This window comes from Camellia sinensis, chromosome 1 (genome assembly GCF_055761805.1).
Source record: "Camellia sinensis isolate YWXY chromosome 1, ASM5576180v1, whole genome shotgun sequence".
NCBI lineage: Eukaryota > Viridiplantae > Streptophyta > Magnoliopsida > Ericales > Theaceae > Camellia > Camellia sinensis.
The window spans coordinates 170,835,797-170,848,156 of record NC_138961.1 but is presented as its reverse complement, the minus strand read 5'-3'; the positions used below and the strand labels follow the sequence as shown (position 1 = coordinate 170,848,156).

The following is a 12,360-nucleotide window of genomic DNA, read 5'->3' as shown; positions in this document are numbered from 1 at the left end:
GCCATTAGCATTGATAGGTTTTTTATGTTGCATTGCATTGTGTGTGCATATGTTGCATTGCGTTTAGAATCTTGTGCATGCATTGCATTGTGTTTGGATAGGGTGTTAGTCCAAACACGAGAAACGAGGGACGTTTCATACTTGAAGTGATGAAACGTACCTCATTTCTCGGTCGCCGACCTTCTTGATCATACATGATAGAGGTTAAGGCATTTATGTGTTTTTGTGCATTTATTTGCCATTGACTTGTGTAACTCAGCCTCTTTGGCCATCATGCATTGAGATGCATTATTGATGGCTCGAGAGTCGAGCACTACACTCCTTTGAGCTTTAGACATGATAAGGGGTGTAGTTGCGCACACATTTTTTTGTAAATACACTGCCATGCCTCTGTTAGTGCTCTGTTGTAGTAAAAGAAGAAGTTTGCAAGAAGAAGTGGCCAATCGGCTATAAAGTGTGCCGATCGGCTATCAAAATTGGCCAATAGCCTTGAAATTTGGCCGATGACTATTACACTTGGCTGATGGCCATTCCTCTTGGCCGACCACATCTCGGATTGTACATAAGGTGGATCAAAAATGTTTTGGAGATTGGCACAATTTTCAGAAGTCTAAAACAGTGCAAACAGAGGCAATATGAGGCACGGTGGTGGATTTCCGGGAGGACGCGACCAAGCATGCATCATTCATCATTCATCATTCCTAGGCAAAGCTGTGGCAACCTATTTAGTTTCTTATTTGGTTTTGTAATTTAATTAATTTGATTAATTAGTTAAAGTTTTGTAATAATTAATTAGCTAAGTTAGTTAATTGGTTGTTTTGTAATAATTAGTTTAATTAGCATAGCTAGTTAGCTTATTGTTCGGACCCTCCGTTGAAAGGGCACAACTGTTGTAATAAGCATGTGTGTGTGTGATGCATGTCTTCCAAACCCCATTTCTTTCTCTTTTTTACTTAACCGCCTACGATGGTTAGATTAGGGCATATTTCATTAGCATACCTTATGCTTGCATGCGAGCATCCCTTCATCTGTCTTGCATGCACTGGGCTCGGGCCATCATATTGACTGCATTGTATTTCAATACATTTACTTGAATACGTGTTCAACAGCATGTTATCAAGTTGCATTCACATGACATCTTAGAATAGCCGAGCCTATCTTAGTTGCATTTTTTCATGTGTTGCATTAGCCATCTTAACATGAACTAGGATCATGCATGATTTCTAACTAGTTCTCTGTTTTGGCTCGGAGTACACTATGAGTGTTTTCGCTTTAGCATCCTTGCATGTGTGTAAATGACTGCCATGTCTAGCATGCTTTCCATGAGGCTAACTGCTTAAGTAACTAACTGCTTGAATGCCTGTGGGTGAAGGTTGGATTGCTTGAATTGGAACAATTCATCAAAATGTGTGTTTTAAGCCCACTTGAGAGTGGCAAAATCATGTTTTTCTAAGCCCACTTGAGGGTGGCAAAATCCACGACCTAGCCTACTTGCGAGTAGCACCTCTAAACCATTTTCAAACAAACAAACATGAAATGTTTCGTTCCAACTTAGGCGATCTAGTCTATACTTGTATGCTATGCGCATCACATAGTAATTCTAGGTTAATAACCGGAATAAGAACGCATGTGTTTTCAAAAAACAACATATCATGTTAGTAAAGGCCGATCCTTTGATCGGGCGAGCGGGGGTTCTCATTGTATGACCTTCCCCTCTCGTACCCAAGTTCCCGAGCCAAGGCAACTTTGGTAATGACGGACACGTGGCCTTAGGCACGAGTCAGGGTTTCCTAAATTTTCCAAAACAAAACATTTAGGTGGCGACTCTAAAATATGGGAAAGCAGTCCATGTTTGGCACTTCTTGATTAAAATCGATTTTCTAAAATGATTTGCCGGATTTGGACTCTTTGGTGATTTATCGGTCTCACATTGCACTTTGTGAGATTAGATTTAGAACCGTGACACGAGTTCGAACTGTAGTAGCTAAGAACAAACGATTCGCGCCCTCGCGCACGGAGAGTGAAGTTCTCGGGCGGTCTACACCACCATATCGTCAATATAAACTTCCATAGTACGGCCGAGTTGCTCCTCGAGCATGGCAGTGACTAGTCTTTGGTAAGTTGCCCCTGCATTCTTTAGCCCGAAAAGCATAACCTTATAGTAAAAGGTTCCTCTTGGGGTGAGGAATGCAGTTTTCTCTTGGTCCTCCTGATGCATGGCAATTTGATGGTAACCTCTGTAGGCATCCAGGAAGCTCATACGTTGATGATATGCGGTGGCATCTACGAGTTGGTCTATTCTGGGGAGGGGAAATCAATCCTTGGGACAAGCTTTGTTTAAGTCCGTGAAATCCACACAAACACGCCAAGTCCTATTTTTCTTCTTTACAACCACAGTATTCGACAGCCATGCGGGATAGGTCACTTCCCGGATCGCTTCGACATCAAGCAACCGATTAACTTCTTCAACAATGGCAGTAGTGTGTTTTGCGGCTGACCACCGAATTTTCTGAATAATCGATTTACATGTGGGGTCAACGTTTAAACGGTGTTGAGAAACAGATGGATCCACCTCCGGCATTTCACACGGTGACCACGTGAAAACATCAAGGTTGCCGAGTAAGAAGGAAATTAGCTGCTGCCTGTCGACTCTATTCAGGGTAGCGCCGACCATGAAGAACTTGTCAGGATTCCCATCAATTTCAACTCGATCCAGGGCCTCGGTTTCCTTTTCACTTGGGAGCCACCCAACATCGTTAAGGCTCTTTCGATCTGGCACCTCAATAGAATTCACTTCCAGCTCTCTTGGCGTTTTTGTGGCAAGAAGGTAACATGCTTGTGTTGATTTTTGGGAACCACGAATTTGTTCAATGCCGCGTTCAGTTGGGAAACGAAGTAGTTGATAATAGGTGCTTGGCACGGCCTGGATGGTATGTATCCAAGTTCGTTCCATGATGAGATTATATGGTGAAGGAAGCTTGACAACCAAAAATTCCACATCCACTGATCGGAAGCCCGCTCGGACTGGAAACGTTATTTTGCCCAACGGATATTCTGGATTAGCGTTGAAGCCGAATAACGGATAGTGAGCTAGAGACAGGTTTGACTTAGTGACGCTGAGTTTAATGAAGGTCTTGTAGTACATAACTTCCGAAGTGCTCCCCTGGTCAATGAGAACACGTTCAACGATGAATCGGTTCACGCGTGGTTTGATGACCAATAGATCAATGTGGGGGAGCGTTACACCGGCCAAATCTGAATCATCGAAAGTAATACTCGCAGCTTCATGGGGCCATTTCGCTGAAGTGATTTGCTTATGGGGATTGGGATGCGACTGAATTGTGTGTACGACAGATATTGTCGGCAAGCTGTATGTCATATGGATTACGCCGAGCGGAGGTGAATCCTGCCGTAAAGCAACTGTTTTGGTTGAGTTGTTCTTTCGGACGTGATGCTTAAGCCGACCATCTTGTACCAACTCCTCAAGGTGATCTTTCAAAGCATAGCAACTGTCGGTATCATGACCATTGTCTTTGTGATATTCGCACCGCCTATCCTGTCTCCTCGTGTCGGGAGGTCCCACCATCTTGGGTGGCCATTTGAAGAACGACAGATGTTGAACTTTAGACATAACCGCACTGATTGACTCCGACAACTCTGTATATTTCTTGTCCGCGTGCCTTGTGCGCTTGCTATCCACTTGAAGTTGTTCATTAGCCCATTGTGGACATTGGTCATTTGATTGGCGTGAATCTCGTCTTTTGTCTCGTTTAGTCCGATTCCATGGTTCAGGGCTCCGTGATGGTACATAATTTATCGCTGAATGATTTCAGATGGGGCCGTCTTGTTGGCCTTATGCTCGGCTTTGATTTGCAAAGCGTTATCTTCCACATTGCAGTATTCCTCGACTTTCTTCATTAACGACCAGACTGTTTTAGGGGGCCTTCTGGTCAAGGAACTGCGGAGGGCACTATCAGAATGCAACCCCATTTTAAAGGCGATGATGGCCATGGAGTCATTGCAGGCATCATCTACGAGAGTTAAGCATTCCCAATAGCGCGCCGAATACGCATGTAAGGTTTCCCCTGGTTGGATTTGCATTGCCCAGAGAGAATTGGCTTGTTTCGACTGGACCTCATTGGTAATGAGCCTTGCCCTGAAGGATTTTTGGAGTTGATGAAAGCTCTTAATCGATGCCGGTTCCAATTTATAATACCATCTGACGACCAATGGTCCCAAACTGCTTGGAAATATTCAGTACATGAGGGCCTCGTCATCTGCATGCAGCGTCATGGCTTGCTTATAATGACGAATGTGATTAGTGGGATTCGATTTCTCGTCATATAGGGTGAACGATGGAGCTTTGAACTTTTTGGGTAGTATTGCCCTTGCAATCCGTCGCACAAAGGGGTCATGTTGATCTTCTTCATCTGAATCATTTCTTCTTTGCTTATTCCGTGCGCACAGACTTCCTTCAGAAGAGGTGGAGATTTCGACTCGTCCCTTCTTTGCAGGTTTTGGGGATGATGAGTCAGAATCACTGCCACTATCGTGTCTCCGAACTCGAGGTTGTCAACTGTCCTTTCTCAGAGGTCGGCCCGGGTCTTGGCGTGCAGCTTGTTAGGATTTTGCCACCTCCAAGGCCAAATCCTGTCGAAGGCGTTCATTCTCAACCATCATGTTTTCCAACCTTTGTTCGTTTTGCTTCGCTTGATCCATAATCGCTTGCATTGTCTCATGCATTGAAGTCGAAGGTGAGTCGAAGTTCAAGGCCCTTCGTGTGGTAATATTCTCTAGTCCAAGAATATTGCTTGGAGTGGTATCATCTCGTGGTGTAAGGTCGTCAGTGACTACCGGAGGATCTTTCATCATGCCCGCCATGGATATGCTGGAGTATTCCCACAGACGGCGCCAATTGTGGAGAAATAGTTTGGAAATACTCTTTTGATCCTGTAGGACGCTCGTGATCCTCAGTTAGTCACTTGAAAAGGAATGAACACTCTGGTCGGGGGTGCCGAAATTAGCACTCCGACGGATAAGTCAGTGCATACTCTTTTGGTTGCTTATATCTCTAGTTAGATTTTTTTCTCACCTGCCTCTATGTGGCTGTTGTTCCTCTACTTATATACGCTCCTGGTCCTCAGGGTAAAACCCACTCTTAATCCGTCGTGTGATTGTTCACTCGGCCCTCCTTTTGTCATATTCCAACTTTCACTCGGCTCCTTGCTCAACTGGCTTCATGGTCGATTAGGACACTCGACATCTAGAACGTACAAGATGGGGGCGAATATAGTATATATCCTGATTTTCTAAATATGTACTTGGCCTATCTGCGTCTCCCTGATATTTGGCTCCCACAGTTGTCATTAAAGAAAATGTAATAAGTTTCCATCCACAAGTAAATAGGCAATTTTACCTGAAAGAATCCTATATATTACATTGAAGGTAAATTCATTGCTAACATCAAGTGGCTGCTAACAATCCTTTGACGGCTATCAGATATATAGCTATCCTTTTGCATTCTTGAATATATGACTTTTGCAAAGACGACTCCATATACCAGATACTACATCAAAAAGAAAAAACAAAAAAACAAAATGAGAGCAAAATCCAATCTCATATCATTAAGAAAGCAAATTGGATTTTTATTTTTTATTTATTTTTTGTTTGGGGGGGGGGGGAGGGGGAGAGAGAATCCTGGGAATGAACATAAACACAAAAGGAATGAAGGCATTTTTTTCAAACAGTTAGAGGACCCTTAATATCAGATAACATTTACAGACTACCATCTATTACATATGTACAGATATACATAGCATGTATGTATTGATGAGAAATAAATATATAGTAGAGGCTGAAATGTCCAATTGAAGTTAAACTAATTTGAATCAAATTGAATATTTAAAGGACAAAATTAAAATTAGAGACTAAAAGTGGCATGAACTTATTTTAGGAAGCATAAATGTATTTTATCTAGAAAACAAATTAACCATGCAACACTATGTACCATAAATCATAGCAGACCTTATAAAAGTCCTATAAAACAGGCCATATTTCACACTTGGCTGCTAACCTTTGCTATAGAGATTAAGAAAAAAAGGGATCTATTTTGCACAAAAAACTGTAAATGTAAAGGTGAACAAAAGAAACGACGATGAAGAAGAAAAATAATTGAAAGAAAGAGAAGAGGATCAAAATTCTACCTGTGAGCCACACAATACGATAGTTCTCAACCATCTAAGCCCGCAACTCTTACCACATCGCTTCAAACCTACATTTATGAAGACCAAAAAAAAAAAAAAAAAAAGGCAAAAGCAGAGATCTAAGTGAAATAATAATTGAAGAATGAGTAGAAGAAAACATAAGGAGAAGAAAAGAAAAAAAAAAGGTACCCCAAAAAAAAGTAATCTCTCTTTTTCTCATTTCTTTCTACTATCATTATACTATTTAGCTTCTAAATTGAAAATTCAAATTTATTCTACTCATGTTTAAAAGAATCAAGCACATTCTTAAGTTGAAAAAAACTTACCTTTTAATCCAATTCAATACACAAGCTATGTTGAATCCTATATATAAATGCCATCCCAAATAAGCTAAAACTGAATTCAAATTATTAATCACAAAAAGCATGATAAAAGCAAACGAGACAATTGCTTATGAATAATTGAAGTACAAAGAGAAATATCCTTTAATTTCCTAGTTTATAATCTATTAGAAGAACTGATTTTCATGGGTAAAAGCGACAATGGTTTAAAGGATTATTAAGGTGATTCTCTTAATGATTTGACACAACCACACCACCTCTGTCCACATCCTCCAGCAACATACCGAACATGATTTCTTGTTTTTGTTTTTATATGTTTTGAAAAATTTGTGAACCAAAGGATATGTATTAAGTTGGAGTCATTCTAATTCTTTTGAAACCCAATCATTTTTTAAGGGATTTCACAATAGCCTATTTTTTCTTCCAAATCAAATCCCACTGTAAATTCCCTTCATTTCAGAGATTGAAAATCCTTTTGAAATACCAATTTGTTAAAATCCATTCATTCCAAACACACTAAATGATTCAATATAACAAGAAGAAAGTTGTTGATTATTAGATTTAATCACTTGATCTAATCCTTCCTTCAGAAGCTTTAAGAATTCATACACTCTCCCAGTTTATCAATTGATAATAACCAAACCAAACCAAGCCTTAATTCCTATCAAATGGGGTTGGCTTTATCAGTTGATAGTAACCTTAGACAATAATCAACTCGTGGTTGCATCTTAATGTCTTGTAGTATAGAAGGAATATATGTTAACAGCACTTTAGCAGCCACGCCAACCTGTTAAACTTGACACAAAAGGAAAAATCTAATTGATAATTGACGATTTTCTTGCTAGATTTTCACATGGAGAACAACTGCCAAGTACACAATATCTTCTTCATCAACATGTTCTTCTAAGGAGGCAGATTGGAAATAACATTTTCTTCTTTATTTATTTATTTATTTTTTTAACCCCTTTTGTTCAGCAATAGCTCCTGCCAAGAGCTAAACATAATATGGGAAGGTATTAACCAAAAGTTTTATGGTTGGTTGGAAGCTTCTAAAAAGAAAAAGAAGAAAGAAACTTGCTAGATCAGCCATACAACAGCCAAAATGGCCCAAAACAACCATACAGTAGCCAAAAGGATGCCTCATCAACCTACCTTCGGTTCAGTCATAGTCACACATCTTTATTGATCCTAAACATCTCATACGATCCTGGATCTGTGCAAGAATGAATTGGTCTCTACTTAATTATCATTATACTGACAATCAAAAAAAATATGATTATAGAGCTTCTTTTTTCTTTTATTGTATTTTTAAACAAATATAAGTGTGCGGAAAAATGAGAATTCTGGTACTTGAGCCAAGTTTTTGAAGACAATGTCAACAACTGTGTACTCCAGACCAAGAACAAAAGAATGTTCCTTTTGCTCTGCACAGTCACAAAGGTTGGGGTTTGAAGCTTCATATAAAGGTACTTATGCATCTACTTTAAAGTTGATAAGAAATTCACTCAAACATTTAGTTTATTATAAGAAGACTTAAAATGCCACAACAAATAGATTTTACTGAAGTAAAATTTAAAAGGAATATTAAAGGACTAAGTACTAGTTGAATGGTGAACTGGTATGGATCACACATCTGAACAGAGAATTGCCGAACAGGAAAAATAATTACTCAATATGATAAAGCAAGAATTCAATAAATCAAAATTTAGAAAGGTAATCCTAAAGCCAACCATTGAGAGTGTTTACCTTAAAAGCATTGGGGATTGTGTTAGTCATTTTATCCAGAACAAAGCCTCTTGCTATTGTTCCCAATATTCCGGAGACAATTGTGATCCCTCCAAAAACCAAATTTGGGTCGCTTTGCCAAAAGACCCAAGTTATGTGTTTTTATACCTACTGTTATTTTATCCGAAATTATCTTTTAACATGCAATAAACACAAAAGAAAGATGAATTAAGTGTCATATAAAGTGATATAAAAAACTATTCTTATTACAAAAAATGAAATAAAAATCTTTGAAATTTACCATGTGATATATATTATATTAGTTCAGACAGATAAGGCTTCTCATTATTAAATATATGAATTGTAGGATCACTATGTTACACTTTTGAAAAATATAGATATGCTTAATGAAGCTCATATATCTTGTCCATTTCTAGGAAAAAAGGCATTCTCAAAGATTAATAAGCTGAGGTTTTAGAAACGTGTGGCATTTAACCAACAGAGAAAATAGTATATTACCTTCAGTGTCAAAACCTTTGTAACATCCTTTGCTGCTTTAGACTTGGCAGCTTCCTCCTTTGCCAGAGACCAACTTTCTTCGATTCTTCTTCATGAATATTTTCGCTTCTTGAATATTTTCGCAACATATTAAGAATATATGAAGATCAGTAGAGAAAAGAAGTGCATTGTAAAATCTTTCTCAGTTGGACACTCATGACAGGGGATGTACACAAAACAGTTTTTATTCTTTGATGTAATATAAGATGAAGCAAAGGCTTTTATATTTTCTGATGTAATAAAATCTACACATCAAAATGGATTAAGGAAATGCCAAGTATCAACTCTCTCACTGACCAAACTAAAATGATAGCTATGGCTATTTGAAGCAATAAGTAACTATCACAACCACAACATTTTTTTGGACAGAAAACATTTTCGAGAAAAAGTTTTCCGCATTTAACATTTGGTATGAGCATGATAGAAAATGGAAAACAAAAATCAACCGAAAATGTTTCAAGTTTATTTAGGCAGAAAATTTTCCATGAAAATCTTTTAAACCATTGTTGCTTTAAACCATGGGAAAATGAGGTTTCACTTTTAATAATAGTATAGATATATATATATATATATATATATATATATTAAAAAAACACCCACAGGAAAACAATATAAAAGTATAGTAAAAACCAGCCATTCTTAGTGGCATTTTATCAAGCACCTAGGAGGCATAAATAAAATATGCACAGTTTTCTTCTCTGCTGGAGACATCCCAAAATAGAGATACATAGAGATACCTAAGCAAACATAGATACACAAACATACCCAAACTGAGAATACAAAATTTCTACTGAAATTCTTCAATTACAGAACAGGTGTTTAATGTCAAATCTATATATAATAAGATTGATTACCTTAAGTATATTAAAAGCATTATCACCAAACTTAAAAATCAAAAATAAATAAATAAGTAAATCATGACTTCCAGGTGAATTCAGCCACTCAAAGCAGCCAAAATTGATATATTTCAAGTTGTGAGGGCCAAATATTGGGAGTCGCTGAGATGCCGAATATGTCAAACTCTGGGTCAAAATTTATAGCACTCGGCGCCATCTCACACGCTTGAACCCTATCCTATTTGGCCCAATAGCCAGTCGAGCAAGGGGTCGAGTGAAAAGCGGTTTGTTACAGTTGAAGCCGAATAGCGAATTGAAAGTGGACTCGATCCCGAGGCCCAAGAAAGAAAAGACATAAATAGAAGGGCATCAACCAGAAGAGGTATGTGAGAACTATTGTGCTTAACTTAGAATACAAGTAATCCTAAGTGTTGAGGCTCACTTGCCCGTCGGAGTGCTAATTCCGGCACCCACGATCGGAGTGTTTATTCCTTTTCAGGTGACTAGCAGAGGATCACTAGTGTCCCCCAAGATCAGAAGAGTATTTCCAAACCACTTCTCCACAATTGGTGCCGTTTGTGGGAAAACTCAAACACATCCATGGCGAGCGTAACGAAAGACCCTCCGATAGTCACTGATGAAACCACACAGAGAGACAATCTCACTCCAACAAACATGCTTGGACCGGAGACCTTCCCCGTAAAACGCGCTTTGAACTTCGCCTCACCCTCGACTCTAGAGCATGAGGCAATGCAAGCGATCATGGAAAAAGAAAAGAAAAACGAGCAGAGGTTGGAGAACATGATCGCTGAGAACGAACATCTCCGTCAGGATTTGGCCTTAGAAGTGGCGAAGTCCAAACAAGCTGTACATCAAGATCCGGAACAACTTGTGAGGGCAGGTGGTCGACAATCTCGAGCCCGACAACAAGACACTGATAGCGACTCCGACTCATTATCCCCGGAGCCTAAAAAGAAGGGACGATCTCAAACTTTTAGTTCTTCTGAAGAGAGTCCTCGTATAAGGCATAAGCGCAGAAGAAATAGCCTAGATGAAGAAGACCAGCATGATCCCTTTGTACGACGGATCGCCAAGGCGGTTCTGCCCAAAAAGTTCAAAGCTCCGTCGTTCACTCTCTATGATGGAAAATCAGACCCCACCGATCACATCCATCACTACAAGCAAGCCATGACATTGCATGCAGACGATGAGGCCCTTATGTACCGAATATTTCCCAGCAGTTTGGGACCATTGGCTGTCAGGTGGTATTATAAACTGGAGCTGGCTTCGATCAAAAGCTTCCACCAATTACAGAAATCTTTCAGGGCCAGATTTATCACTAACAAAGTCCAGCAGAAACAAGCCGACTCTCTTTGGGCAATGTAGATCCAGCCAAGAGAAACACTAAGAGCATATTCGGCGCGTTATTGGGAGTGCTTTAATCTTGTTGATGACGCTTGCAACGACTCTATGGCCATCACCGCCTTCAAAATGGGTTTGCATCCTGACAGTGCTCTCCGTAGTTCTTTGACTAGAAGACCCCCCAAGATAGTCTGGTCGCTGATGAAGAAAGTTGAAGAATACTGCAATGTAGAAGATGACGCTTTGAGGGTTAAAGCCGGAAACACGGCCAACAAGACAACTCCTGAAACATGGCCAATAAATTCTGTACCACCACAGAGCCCTAAACCATGACATCGGGCCAAACGGGACAAGAGACGGGATTCCCGCTGATCAAGCGACCACTACTCCCACCGAGAAAGTGAACAACTACAAGTTGACAGCAGGTGCATGAGGCGTGCTGTAGACACCCCATTTTTGACCGACCTTAAGACTCAGACATCACCAACTGAGCGCTCGGTGATGTTGCATATTGTGCTCGTTCTGAGGTTGCGGAGTCTTGGTTGCGAGCCTTGCCTCCAAACTTCGGGGCTTTTTTGTGCTTTGCCTTGGTTTGCGAACTGGGTCCTGTTTTCTCTGTTTTCTCTTCCCGAAGGGAGGGAGAGGTCTTGTAGACCATCTCTCAGTGGCCGTAGGCTACGTTTCGTGGTCGTAGGCCATTTTTCCCGTTTGGAGCCCAGTTTTCGGTTTTCAGAGCCGTCGGCCATGTGCCTCGGTTCGGGAAAGCTTAACTACTTCCGTTTGCTTCGATTTTTGGGGTACACCTCGTTTCCTCCCTTTAGAGGGACACTATGGCCTAGGAGACCACCTTCGTGGTCATACGTCACTTTCGGTGCCTAACAACCTGTTTTCGGGGCCTCAGACTGCGCGTTTGGCCCCCGAACCCTCGTTTTGCATCCGTCTTGGTCCATTTTTGGTAGGGACCCTATTTTCATTGTTAGGGAGGGGGTAGTATGGTGGGAGGCCACCTTTTTCCCTTGGAAACCAATTTTCTCTTTTTCTCTCTCCTAAAGCCGGTTTTTCTGACAGAAAGCTGGTTTTTCTCACTTTTGAGCCACAATTTCTGGCTTTTCATACCACCATTGTGTTATGCTCATCTGGGAGGCCACCAATATGGGTAGGCCGACCAGTAATTCTTCTTGACCTTTTTGAACCTTGCTAAAAAGCTGGTTTTTCTCTCTCCTAGGTCACATTTTCTGGTTTTCCACCATACAGTTGTGTTGCACTCATCTGGGAGGCCACCTTTTTGGGGTGGCCGGCCAGCATTTCTCCTTCAACTTTTTGACCCCTGGTCGG

General features: G+C 40.3%; 1 long non-coding RNA gene across 1 annotated transcript; it reads right to left on the bottom strand.

The window, feature by feature from the left end:
- Positions 1-5,226: 5,226 nt before the first annotated feature.
- LOC114296270 (uncharacterized) lies at positions 5,227-9,830 on the bottom strand. The gene is made up of 3 exons (XR_003641154.2): positions 8,789-9,830; positions 6,204-6,271; positions 5,227-5,566 (listed from the first exon to the last, which is right to left on the bottom strand). It is a non-coding gene; the product is annotated as an uncharacterized LOC114296270 (long non-coding RNA).
- Between the last annotated feature and the right edge of the window lie 2,530 nt (positions 9,831-12,360).